Source organism: Calidris pugnax, unplaced genomic scaffold, assembly GCF_001431845.1.
Source record: "Calidris pugnax isolate Ruff unplaced genomic scaffold, ASM143184v1 scaffold564, whole genome shotgun sequence".
Taxonomy (NCBI): Eukaryota; Metazoa; Chordata; class Aves; order Charadriiformes; family Scolopacidae; genus Calidris; species Calidris pugnax.
In genome coordinates this window covers 187,698-188,042 of record NW_015091351.1, presented here as the reverse complement: position 1 = coordinate 188,042, position 345 = coordinate 187,698, and positions in this window count along the sequence as shown.

Genomic DNA, 345 nt, shown 5'->3' with positions numbered 1-345 from the left:
AGAGGGTGGAGAACCTCGAAGGAGGTCACCCTGCCCCTCTGCTCTGCCCTGGGGAGGCCCCAGCTGGAGCACTGGGACCAGTTCTGGGCTCCCCAGTTCCAGAAGGACAGGGAACTGCTGGAGAGGGGACAGCAGAGGCTACAGAGATGCTGAGGGGAGGAGAACATCTCTCTGGTGAAGAAAGGCTGAGGGACTTGGGGCTTTTGAGTCTGGAGAAGAGAAGGCTGAGGGGGGATCTGACCAACACCTATAAATACTTCAAGGGAGGGTGTCAGGAGGACGGGGCTGGTCTTTTTCCAGTGGTGCCCAGGGACAGGACAAGAGGAAATGGGCACAAACTTGAAC